This window comes from Canis lupus, chromosome 22, assembly GCF_048164855.1.
Source record: "Canis lupus baileyi chromosome 22, mCanLup2.hap1, whole genome shotgun sequence".
NCBI classification, from domain to species: domain Eukaryota; kingdom Metazoa; phylum Chordata; class Mammalia; order Carnivora; family Canidae; genus Canis; species Canis lupus.
Window position 1 is genome coordinate 12,207,951 of NC_132859.1, and position 13,174 is coordinate 12,221,124.

General features: G+C 38.9%; 1 long non-coding RNA gene across 1 annotated transcript in view; it reads left to right on the plus strand.

The window, feature by feature from the left end:
- LOC140613891 (uncharacterized) overlaps positions 1-13,174 on the plus strand; it is a 98,789-nt gene that overhangs the window by 20,844 nt on the left and 64,771 nt on the right. The window contains exon 2 of the long non-coding RNA XR_012014779.1: positions 2,159-2,253. This is a non-coding gene — a long non-coding RNA (uncharacterized lncRNA). The remainder of the gene's footprint in view (positions 1-2,158; positions 2,254-13,174) is intronic.

A 13,174-nucleotide genomic window follows, 5' to 3' on the forward strand; every position in this document is an offset into this window, starting at 1 on the left:
CACACTCAATCTTTCTTTGTTGAGGGTAACAAAAACTTGCTCAAAAATCACAAGCAAAAATCACAATTTTATGGTTAGAATACAGGGGTAATTTTTCATTTAACATGCAGAATAAGCACATATATTTATTTTTTCTACCTCCTGAGAACTCAATATAAACTATAATAAAGGAGGTTAAGAGAAATAACTCTACGATAAAGAAGAGAACAGAAGGTGAGCAATTAGTAGAACCTATTTATAAGAAAATTGATACAGGGCCACCCCTTAGAATGTACAAGTTTCCCCTATGGTATGGAGAGTCTTAGGAAACTATTTGTACAGGGCTCAAATAACAACAGGGCTCAAATCAATGACAGCTGATGGCCTAATATGTCTTGATCATAACAACAACAACATCAACAAAAATAAACAACCCAGCCAGTGGGAATGATCTACTATCAGGTTATCCTAGAACTGGAATGTGGCCACAGTGCCCAGGAGGACCCATAGAAGTGATTTCTGGAGCTCCTTGAGGTGTCTTGTTAGCTCAGGATTCAGGGTAAAGGGTCAAACGCTGTCCTGAGGGGAAGAATCGATTATTGGGGCCCACAGGGATGCTTGCCTGGATGACATGCTAGCATGGATGGCACTGTCAGCTGCCCTTTTGCAATAGACAGGAGTTAAAAATGTTAAGGAAAGCAATCCAAAGTAGAGAACTTCAAGTTGCCCAGAGCCCAAGGCAATCAAAGGGCAGTATTTCGTTCATGAAAGAATCAAATTCTGCTCATTATTTCATACAATGAAAAACTGAGTATGGATAAGGTTGCCATTAGCCCATATGGCACATCTCTGCAAACTGGGAAAAACATTTCTTTATTTTGGTTTTATTTGTCAGAAACTTGCAATAAAAGATCTTGTTAGAACATGATACTTTCTGCTGTAACAAATACAGAAATTTAGCACTTTCTCTCATATCATTTAACTTTATTATTCCCGAAGAGAAGAATCTTTGAGGGTTTTGTTATACTGCATCACAAGTGCTTATGGCAGAGCATGGTACATAGCTGTCAAGCATTTTGTTGAATAAGGAATACTAGAGCTTTACTTAAATCATGTCTGCAACAACAATATAAACAATATAACTGGCATCAGTCAGTTCTTTGCAGGAAAAATGTTTGCTTTGATCCAGTTGAGATATGCTAAATGATGTGTTAAAGGAGGTCTTTTAAATTTTCTCCTTCATGTTCTGCTTAACACCATCCTATCCAGAACCTCATTTATTAGAATTATTTATTTGGATTCAGAAGCATATGTGATTATTCAAGTATAACAAAAGTATGATTATTTACAACTCAAGAATATTCTATTTATATCAGACGCACACACTACTGAGCTGGATGAGTATTTTTTGTGGCTTCAGGAATAAATAACATAACTATTATGATTTAAAAAAAAATAACTGCAGCCAGTTGATCACTACTGGAATTTAGAATAGGAAAAAATTAAGTCTAGTAGGAGTATCACTTGGCTCACTTCCTGAAAAGAGCACTAAATACTAGATACATCAAGAAAGTCTTTTTCCCTTATAAGCGAGTCTGATCATATCTGTTTAATGTCTGAGCTTAATATTGTTTTTTTAAAAGATTTTTAAAAAATTAATTTATTATTTATTTGAAAGAGAGAGTGCAAAGCAGACTCCTCGCTGAGCAGGGAGCTCAAATCCAGGACCGCAAGATTATGACCTGAGCTAAAGGCAGATGCTCAACTGACTGAGCCACCCAGGTGCCCCTGAGATTAACATTCTTTATTGGTTTGTAGGTTTGTTCAAAACGCATTGTCATTGAATTTAAATAAAATATTTTAAAAATAATTCAAATCACAAAGAAACTCACAAAAACAAAAGGCATTGTCAAACACAATTTAAAAAATAACCTATTTAACTCTGTTGAACAATAGAAATATGTATTAGCAATATTAAGGATTACTATCTTCATTTTATGTGTCTTTTATAATTCCTATTGTTTTAGAAGTGTTCTAAGGGAAAGCTTTTCTGTTATTTCTAATAAGAGAAATTATGCATGAGTTTTTTGTGTAAATTACAAAAAACAATGTGGTTTGTATTCTTAGGTATAATTAGAAATACACATAACCTATAAACTATTACAATCTTGCTGTCTAGGAACTTACCATTTGCAAATGTGACCCACCAAGCAAAAGGATATAGTGGTCAGCGTGTAGAATACTGTGGGCAGAACTGTGGTGAGAAATACAAAAGTAAGTATAGATAAGATGACGGGCTTTTCCTTCAAGCTAATCACAATCTATATATTCTTTACTCTGATGTGATGTGCTATTCATCTCTGACGTCTTTACACTCCTTGCCATCCTTTAACTCTTTCAGAAGGAAAGTGAATTAAGTCTTTAAAACATCCATGCAAATTACTGTATGTCACTGGGTTGTTTTTGCCAAGCTGCATTTTTTTTTTCATTTAATTTTACCTAGTTCCAGAGAGTGGAAGTAACTTACTAAGAGCCATAAAGCATGTTTGTTAAAGAGCAACCGTGAATCTGAGAGATCCTAGGTCCTGGCGCTCTTTCCCCAAACATCACTTTACTTGCCTCACCTTGGGTACAAAACATTCAGAAATTTCTCACCAAAAAAAAAAAAAAAAAAAGGAGTGGGGGAAGCACAAATTAATACTAGCAAAATAGTAATAATGTAAATGCATGCTTCATTAGGATTACAGAAAAATAAAAACACTAGGTATACATATATAATGCACTCTACCAGCATTATGATAAATGTTTGTTGTTAGTATAGAGTAAAAGCAGTGTCCTGTTTATATATCTGAGAGAGATATTATCCTGGTAGAAATCATATTACTGGTAATTAGCTCTAGAAAACAATGTGCCCTTCACAGTGTTAACTAATCAACTTGGTTATAAAAATGAGTAATTACAGTTGTAAGGCTAATGGGCCTTTACATCCACAAAGAGGTCATTGTTGTGTGATATTCTTTCAGATGTGATCCATGGTGCACAGGATCGAAATATTATGTGTGTGAGGAGTCTTTCACTTTCAGCTCCATGAAATCTGAATGATAAACTAGTTCATAATCTAAGTCAATCTGAACTAAAGTGTGTCAGTGATATGATCAGTGAGTGGGGGGTACATTAATTATACAAGATATGGTTATAAAACATTACCTAAGGAAATTGAGATGGAGAAAAGAAGCATGAGCCATTTAAGTATGGAAAAATATACAACCATAAAACAAAATTTAGTGAAACTCAGACATGCCATGCTAAATGCAGTATTTCCACAAATACTGTGGAAAAAATATAATTATCCTTACTTCTTTTATTTTTTTTATTTTTAAAGATTTTATTTATTCATGAGAGACACAGAGACAGAGGCTGAGACACAGGCAGAAGGAGAAGCAGGCTCCCCACGGGGAGACCGAAGTGGGACTTGACCCCAGGACATCACGACCTAAGCTAAAGGCAAATGCTCAACCACTGAGCCACCCAGGCATCCCTCATTACTTCTTTTAAAAGTTTTCTGCTATGAGCCAGAAGGACCTGTAAATGTCTAGCAGGTCATTGGTATTCTCATTTTTAAATATAATCAATCATTGTGCAAGGCACAGCCTAAATCTCTAATAGTGAAAATATGATCCTCAAAAGTGAGCATGATAGAGAAAGGCCCCCACTTGCTATTCTAGAATTAAATGAGCAAATGAAGGTCAATACTGAAAATGAGAAGGGGGCATAAGAACTTATTAAATATTATGTAGGCAAAAAAAAAAGAAATTTCAGTACTCAAATAATAAGTGAATGTTTTCAAAGAATAGAAATTATATGAATGGATGGTTATTATTTACACAGATTCAGAATTAGAGAGTACGATAGTCAATCCTTTATGATCCTTCATGCTTCACACCGTAGCTAAAGCTAGCAATATCCTCTAACATAGAGAACAGTCTTTGAAAGAACACACTCATTTTAAACACATTTAAACACATTGATAAACATATATACAAATGTATTTTCCTTTTAGTTACTCTCTATTCCAAATTGTTTTTTTTCTACTAACAGTCTTTCATGATTTTAACTAAACTTTATAATCACACCAACTTTATACATCTAAAATCTAATGTTTTCAGAAGGGCTTGTCCCAGACCTTAAATATCACGTGATAACTTTTAACATAGGAAATACATATATTCCTATGGAGGAAATGAAGATGAAACTGCTTATTTTCACATACACCTGAATGTAGGGAGAGCTCATACTTTGAGCTAGGAAATATCTCAAAGTAATATTTGAATGGACTTTGAAAGACAGAATATTTTATATGAACATTCAAGAGAAGGAAACAGTATGAGCAAGAAAGTATTCACTAGGAATACTTTCAGGAAACCATAACACTGAAAAATCATGTAGCTTGATGATTCCAACACTGTCACTCAGTTCTGTTGGTTTTCTACTTATTTCTGTATATTGTCAATTCACCTTTCCCGCTGCATCTGCCTCAGTCTTGCCCAGGTCGTGAACCAATGCTACATAAATTTAGCGGGGCGCCTGGGTGGCTCAGTGGGTTAAGTGCAACTGGCTCAGGTCATGATCCCAGGATCCTAGGATTAAGGCAAGCCCAGCCTCAGATCCCTGCTCAGCCAGAAGTTGTCCTTTCCCTCTCCCTCTGCACCTCCTTCTTCCCTCCACCCCCATTTGTGCACATGCTCTGTCTCAAGTAAATTAATAAAGTCTTAAAAAAAAAAATAAATGTAGCAATCTCTCCTGAATGCCTAGTTGGAGCCTAGAATTAGTGTAATTATCTCCCTTTTCTTTAAGTTTTAAGTGAATGGAGGCAGCCCACATGCCCACTGTGCGATGGCTTTCTGTTTCTTGCCTCACATGCCCAGTTGTCCTAGAAGCAGTCCTATGTTTTCTTTGCTGCCTGAATCCAGTCCCACTCTGAAATATGCTTTCCTGTGCATCATCAGAGGTTAACGTGCATTTTCAAGAGGCTGTTACCAACTGCCTGCGTTCTGATAATTGGCTCAGCCTCTTTTATTTGCAATTACCACATAATAATAAACACACTTAATTTTGTTTTTTAAAATCAGTCTAATATTTTAAATGATGAAATGAAAAATAATACTTTAAGCACATAAACAGCTAATTTTTTTTAGTTTATGTCCTTAAAAGAATTTCACCAATGGCCTATTAAAGCTGTAATGTGTTCCATAAATGTATTTGATATAGCTCAGTGCTTATGTGAAGGGTCTCCTGACCAATCTGTAATGGCCTCACATTCTTATTAAGGCATATCTTACTGAGGGGAGGAGCAAGATGGCGGAAGAGTAGGGTCTCCAAATCACCTGTCTCCACCAAACCACCTAGAAAACCTTCAAATTATCCTGAAAATCTATGAATTCGGCCTGAGATTTAAAGAGAGACCAGCTGGAATGCTACAGTGAGAAGAGTTCGCGCAGCTATCAAGGTAGGAAGACGGGGAAAAAGAAATAAAGGAACAAAGGCCTCCAAGGGGGAGGGGCCCCGCGAGGAGCCGGGCTGAGGCCGGGGCGAGTGTCCCAGGACAGGAGAGCCCCGTCCCGGAGGAGCAGGAGCTGCACTGACCTTCCCGGGCGGAGAGGGGCTCCCAGGGAGTTGGAGCAGGACCCAGGAGGGCGAGGATGCCCTCGGGCTCCCCGGGACAGTAACAGCAACTGCGCCCCGGGAGAGTGCGCCGAGCTCCCTAAGGGCTGCAGCGCGCACGGCGGGACCCGGCGGGACCCGGAGCTGCTCGGAGGGGCTCGGGCGGCGGCTCCGCGGAGGGGGCTGCGCGGCCCCGGGAGCAGCTCGGAGGGGCTCGGGCAGAGGAAGAGGCTCCGTGCGGAGGGGGCTGCGCGGTTCCAGGAGCAGCTCGGAGGGGCTTGGGCGGCGGCTCCGCGGAGGGGGCTGCGCGGCCCGGGAGCGCGAATCCACCAGCGCAGGCCCCGGAGCACAGGGCGCCGGGACACAGCCCAGGATCCCGCCTCCCCCGGGCCAGGCAGAGGCCGGGAGGGCCCAGGACAGCAAGGACGCTCCTGCCCCAGCTGAGCAGATCAGCGGCCCCGCCCCGGAGCCTCCAGGCCCTGCAGACGGAGTTCCTGCCGGAGCTGAATCCAGGTTTCCAGAGCTGCCCCGCCACTGGGGCTGTTCCTCCTGCGGCCTCACGGGGTAAACAACCCCCACTGAGCCCTGCACCAGGCAGGGGCACAGCAGCTCCCCCAACTGCTAACACCTGAAAATCAGCACAACAGGCCCCTCCCCCAGAACACCAGCTAGACGGACAACTTCCAGGAGAAGCCAAGGGACTTAAAGAACACAGAATCAGAAGATACTCCCCGGTGGTTCTTTTTTTTGTTTGTTTTTGTTTTTGTTTTTGTTTTGTTTTGCTTTTTGATTTGTTTCCTTCCCCCACCCCCTTTTGTTCTCCTTTCTTTTTCTTCCTCTTTTTCTTCTTTTTTTTTTTTTTTTCGTTTTTTTTTTCTTTTTCTTCCCTTTTTTTTCTCTTTCTCTTTTCTTTCCTTCTTTCTCTCCTCTCTTTTTCTCTTTTTCCCAATACAACTTGCTTTTGGCCACTCTGCACTGAGCAAAATGACTAGAAGGAAAACCTCACCTCAAAAGAAAGAATCAGAAACAGTCCTCTCTCCCACAGAGTTACAAAATCTGGATTACAATTCAATGTCAGAAAGCCAATTCAGAAGCACTATTATACAGCTACTGGTGGCTCTAGAAAAAAGTATAAAGGACTCAAGAGACTTCATGACTGCAGAATTTAGAGCTAATCAGGCAGAAATTAAAAATCAATTGAATGAGATGCAATCCAAACTAGAAGTCCTAACGACGAGGGTTAACGAGGTGGAAGAACGAGTGAGTGACCTAGAAGACAAGTTGATAGCAAAGAGGGAAACTGAGGAAAAAAGAGACAAACAATTAAAAGACCATGAAGATAGATTAAGGGAAATAAACGACAGCCTGAGGAAGAAAAACCTACGTTTAATTGGGGTTACCGAGGGCGCCGAAAGGGACAGAGGGCCAGAATATGTATTTGAACAAATTCTAGCTGAAAACTTTCCTAATCTGGGAAGGGAAACAGGCATTCAGATCCAGGAAATAGAGAGATCCCCCCCTAAAATCAATAAAAACCGTTCAACACCTCGACATTTAATTGTGAAGCTTGCAAATTCCAAAGATAAGGAGAAGATCCTTAAAGCAGCAAGAGACAAGAAATCCCTGACTTTTATGGGGAGGAGTATTAGGGTAACAGCAGACCTCTCCACAGAGACCTGGCAGGCCAGAAAGGGCTGGCAGGATATATTCAGGGTCCTAAATGAGAAGAACATGCAACCAAGAATACTTTATCCAGCAAGGCTCTCATTCAAAATGGAAGGAGAGATAAAGAGCTTCCAAGACAGGCAGCAACTGAAAGAATATGTGACCTCCAAACCAGCTCTGCAAGAAATTTTAAGGGGGCCTCTTAAAATTCCCCTTTAAGAAGAAGTTCAGTGGAACAGTCCACAAAAACAAAGACTGAATAGATATCATGATGACACTAAACTCATATCTGTCAATAGTAACTCTGAATGTGAACGGGCTTAATGACCCCATCAAAAGGCGCAGGGTTTCAGACTGGATAAAAAAGCAGGACCCATCTATTTGCTGTCTACAAGAGACTCATTTTAGACAGAAGGACACCTACAGCCTGAAAATAAAAGGTTGGAGAACCATTTACCATTCGAATGGTCCTCAAAAGAAAGCAGGGGTAGCCATCCTTATATCAGATAAACTAAAATTTACCCCAAAGACTGTAGTGAGAGATGAAGAGGGACACTATATCATACTTAAAGGATCTATTCAACAAGAGGACTTAACAATCCTCAATATATATGCTCCGAATGTGGGAGCTGCCAAATATATAAATCAATTATTAACCAAAGTGAAGAAATACTTAGATAATAATACACTTATACTTGGTGACTTCAATCTAGCTCTTTCTATACTCGATAGGTCTTCTAAGCAAAACATCTCCAAAGAAACGAGAGCTTTAAATGATACACTGGACCAGATGGATTTCACAGATATCTACAGAACTTTACATCCAAACTCAACTGAATACACATTCTTCTCAAGCGCACATGGAACTTTCTCCAGAATAGACCACATATTGGGTCACAAATCGGGTCTGAACCGATACCAAAAGATTGGGATTGTCCCCTGCATATTCTCGGACCATAATGCCTTGAAATTAGAACTAAATCACAACAAGAAGTTTGGAAGGACCTCAAACACATGGAGGTTAAGGACCATCCTGCTAAAAGATAAAAGGGTCAACCAGGAAATTAAGGAAGAATTAAAAAGATTCATGGAAACTAATGAGAATGAAGATACAACCGTTCAAAATCTTTGGGATGCAGCAAAAGCAGTCCTAAGGGGGAAATACATCGCAATACAAGCATCCATTCAAAAACTGGAAAGAACTCAAATACAAAAGCTAACCTTACACATAAAGGAGCTAGAGAAAAAACAGCAAATAGATCCTACACCCAAGAGAAGAAGGGAGCTAATAAAGATTCGAGCAGAACTCAACGAAATCGAGACCAGAAGAACTGTGGAACAGATCAACAGAACCAGGAGTTGGTTCTTTGAAAGAATTAATAAGATAGATAAACCATTAGCCAGCCTTATTAAAAAGAAGAGAGAGAAGACTCAAATTAATAAAATCATGAATGAGAAAGGAGAGTTCACTACCAACACCAAGGAAATACAAACGATTTTAAAAACATATTATGAACAGCTATACGCCAATAAATTAGGCAATCTAGAAGAAATGGACGCATTCCTGGAAAGCCACAAACTACCAAAACTGGAACAGGAAGAAATAGAAAACCTGAACAGGCCAATAACCAGGGAGGAAATTGAAGCAGTCATCAAAAACCTCCCAAGACACAAGAGTCCAGGGCCAGATGGCTTCCCAGGAGAATTTTATCAAACGTTTAAAGAAGAAATCATACCTATTCTCCTAAAGCTGTTTGGAAAGATAGAAAGAGATGGAGTACTTCCAAATTCATTCTATGAAGCCAGCATCACCTTAATTCCAAAGCCAGACAAAGACCCCGCCAAAAAGGAGAATTACAGACCAATATCCCTGATGAACATGGATGCAAAAATTCTCAACAAGATACTGGCCAATAGGATCCAACAGTACATTAAGAAAATTATTCACCATGACCAAGTAGGATTTATCCCTGGGACACAAGGCTGGTTCAACACCCGTAAAACAATCAATGTGATTCATCATATCAGCAAGAGAAAAACCAAGAACCATATGATCCTCTCATTGGATGCAGAGAAAGCATTTGACAAAATACAGCATCCATTCCTGATCAAAACTCTTCAGAGTGTAGGGATAGAGGGAACATTCCTCGACATCTTAAAAGCCATCTATGAAAAGCCCACAGCAAATATCATTCTCAATGGGGAAGCACTGGGAGCCTTTCCCCTAAGATCAGGAACAAGACAGGGATGTCCACTCTCACCACTGCTATTCAACATAGTACTGGAAGTCCTAGCCTCAGCAATCAGACAACAAAAAGACATTAAAGGCATTCAAGTTGGCAAAGAAGAAGTCAAACTCTCCCTCTTCGCCGATGACATGATACTCTACATAGAAAACCCAAAAGTCTCCACCCCAAGATTGCTAGAACTCATACAGCAATTCGGTAGCGTGGCAGGATACAAAATCAATGCCCAGAAGTCAGTGGCATTTCTATACACTAACAATGAGACTGAAGAAAGAGAAATTAAGGAGTCAATCCCATTTACAATTGCACCCAAAAGCATAAGATACCTAGGAATAAACCTCACCAAAGATGTAAAGGATCTATACCCTCAAAACTATAGAACACTTCTGAAAGAAATTGAGGAAGACACAAAGAGATGGAAAAATATTCCATGCTCATGGATTGGCAGAATTAATATTGTGAAAATGTCAATGTTACCCAGGGCAATATACACGTTTAATGCAATCCCTATCAAAATACCATGGACTTTTTTCAGAGAGTTAGAACAAATTATTTTAAGATTTGTGTGGAATCAGAAAAGACCCCGAATAGCCAGGGGAATTTTAAAAAAGAAAACCATATCTGGGGGCATCACAATGCCAGATTTCAGGTTGTACTACAAAGCTGTGGTCATCAAGACAGTGTGGTACTGGCACAAAAACAGACACATAGATCAGTGGAACAGAATAGAGAATCCAGAAGTGGACCCTGAACTTTATGGGCAACTAATATTCGATAAAGGAGGAAAGACTATCCATTGGAAGAAAGACAGTCTCTTCAATAAATGGTGCTGGGAAAATTGGACATCCACATGCAGAAGAATGAAACTAGACCCCTCTCTTTCACCATACACAAAGATAAACTCAAAATGGATGAAAGATCTAAATGTGAGACAAGATTCCATCAAAATCCTAGAGAAGAACACAGGCAACACCCTTTTTGAACTCGGCCATAGTAACTTCTTGCAAGATACATCCACGAAGGCAAAAGAAACAAAAGCAAAAATGAACTATTGGGACTTCATCAAGATAAGAAGCTTTTGCACAGCAAAGGATACAGTCAACAAAACTCAAAGACAACCTACAGAATGGGAGAAGATATTTGCAAATGACATATCAGATAAAGGGCTAGTTTCCAAGATCTATAAAGAACTTATTAAACTCAACACCAAAGAAACAAACAATCCAATCATGAAATGGGCAAAAGACATGAACAGAAATCTCACAGAGGAAGACATAGACATGGCCAACATGCATATGAGAAAATGCTCTGCATCACTTGCCATCAGGGAAATACAAATCAAAACTACAATGAGATACCACCTCACACCAGTGAGAATGGGGAAAATTAACAAGGCAGGAAACAACAAATGTTGGAGAGGATGCGGAGAAAAGGGAACCCTCTTACACTGTTGGTGGGAATGTGAACTGGTGCAGCCACTCTGGAAAACTGTGTGGAGGTTCCTCAAACAGTTAAAAATATACCTGCCCTACGACCCAGGAATTGCACTGTTGGGGATTTACCCCAAAGATACAAATGCAATGAAACGCCGGGACACCTGCACCCCGATGTTTCTAGCAGCAATGGCCACGATAGCCAAACTGTGGAAGGAGCCTCGGTGTCCAACGAAAGATGAATGGATAAAGAAGATGTGGTTTATGTATACAATGGAATATTACTCAGCTATTAGAAATGACAAATACCCACCATTTGCTTCAACGTGGATGGAACTGGAGGGTATTATGCTGAGTGAAGTAAGTCAGTCGGAGAAGGACAAACATTATATGTTCTCATTCATTTGGGGAATATAAATAATAGTGAAAGGAAAATAAGGGAAGGGAGAAGAAATGGGTGGGAGGTATCAGAAAGGGAGACAGAACGTAAAGACTGCTAACTCTGGGAAACGAACTAGGGGTGGTGGAAGGGGAGGAGGGCGGGGGGTGGGAGTGAATGGGTGACGGGCACTGGGTGTTATTCTGTATGTTAGTAAATTGAACACCAATAAAAAAAAAAAATTAAAAAAAAAAAAAAAGGCATATCTTACTCATTAATTTTTTTTTCTTAACATGTGTGTCCCTTTTATCAAGCTTTGGGCTCCTGAATGACATGACTCTGTCATCTTTGTTTCCATGTTTCCATCTTAAGTACATATTAGTTGTTCGATATGTATTTTTAAAATAAATATTGAGTGAATTTGAAACATTACTTTAGGCTCAAAAGCAGATATATATTTTTAGATAAATATTGGCTTTGTTAAGAATGTGAGAGTGTGGACAGATTCTTAGGGGTGTATGAATAGAGAGGAAACATGAGATAAAAGAGGTAAGAAAAATCAAGGAAAGGAAAAAGTACTTTTATGGAACTTTATAAAAACAATAGCTTCTCTCTAGTACTTTGATTTAATCCAAACAATGGGGAATAATTAGTTAAAATACATATTTTTTCCATTTCCTTTTGTATTGCTCTGTTCGGCATCATTCTGTAAATTTTCCCTTCAGAGAACAGAGAGAAGAATACTACTCCTTTTAAAAGCTCATATTGTACAAAACACTAAATACAGAGCAGTTATTATAATAAATGCAGTATATCTGTATTCCTACTGCACCCAAGTGCATATTTACATTATAATTGAAAATGTATTTGTTGTACGCAAATCTGTTTGCTGAGACTACAAGTGAGAGTCTCTGAAAGAATACTTTTCTAATAAGTATTTTGCACTTCAGTCCCTCTCATATCCAAGGATAGTATGAAAATCCATTAGAATATTCAAAAATATGTTCAAGAAATGTAATTTGTCTTTATTTAGTTTAAACTATGGCATTGATCAACATCTGGGGCCCCTAATTAGGAAATTAAATACATTCCTAAAACAGATCCCAACAAGTGATATTTTAAATAATTACTGAATTTTAGTTCATATATCTAAAATTATGGTTAAGTGATTCATGTGTGCTTTTGCATGCTTTTAATATATTTCCTTGCATTCTTATTCATAAATTCCTGGTTAAAAAGGACAAAAATCCTTGAATTCACTATTCTACTGTTTAAAAAAACGGATGGACTAAGTGCTGTATGGAGTTGCTGAATCACTATATTGTACACTTGAAACTGATATAAAACTATGTTAACTATAATGAAATTAAAATTTTAAAAATGGATAGAAAATCAGTCAATATTATATGGTAAGAGCTAGGTGAGGAAAAAACATGCCTTTCCTGTCCTGCAAATATAAAAGAATTTCAAAAGAACTAAATCTGCCCTAAATATGGTTTGGTTATATGCAAGTATTAAAGTATGTCGATATAATTTTACATTGATAGTGTTATATCTCATGGATTCAAACACAGTATTTAAAAATAATGACTGGGTAAGTGACAAGATGGGAAAACTATGAAGGGACAAAGGATTTCATGCAGAGATGAACTACTCAACCTGGGTCTTAATTAGTTGTGGGTACCTGTGGCCTATTCAGATGGAAATATCTGTCAGTTTGAAAATCAGCTAGATGGGTAACACATGAAATGTGATTATAACTATGAGAATGAATCACACATACTAGGGTGGTTACTAGAGTGTGGGAAGAG